A 366-nucleotide genomic window follows, 5' to 3' on the forward strand; every position below is an offset into this window, starting at 1 on the left:
AATATACCAGAGCAGGAAGAAGAAGCAAGGTGCGAAAAGACACACAAACTCCGTGTACTGTCATCACACGATACGTAGCGACATCTACAGAATTTTACATCTATACATGCATTAGCTAGATATATATACACGAGAGGAACTATAGAGCATACACAGTGGATATCCCCTATCACACCTTTACTTTGAAAGGGGCGTCTGTCTGTCCTTCACGAGTGAGAAGACCTTTCTATACTCGAAGGTCATCTACTCAGGCCTGTGGATGGCTATCGATTGAACCCCTGCCATTCCCCGAATAGAGCCTATCTTCTTTTCTCTTCTCTTTGTTCAACGAAGTACATCGGAGTGTATATACATATGTATATGTAT

General features: G+C 42.1%; 1 protein-coding gene across 1 annotated transcript in view; it reads right to left on the reverse strand.

The window, feature by feature from the left end:
• Positions 1 to 366, reverse strand: part of CSUI_001170 (uncharacterized protein) — a 16,314-nt gene that overhangs the window by 11,792 nt on the left and 4,156 nt on the right. The gene's annotated exons all lie outside the window — the stretch shown is intronic.

The sequence above is a fragment of the Cystoisospora suis genome, assembly GCF_002600585.1.
Source record: "Cystoisospora suis strain Wien I chromosome Unknown contig_469, whole genome shotgun sequence".
NCBI classification, from domain to species: Eukaryota; Apicomplexa; class Conoidasida; order Eucoccidiorida; family Sarcocystidae; genus Cystoisospora; species Cystoisospora suis.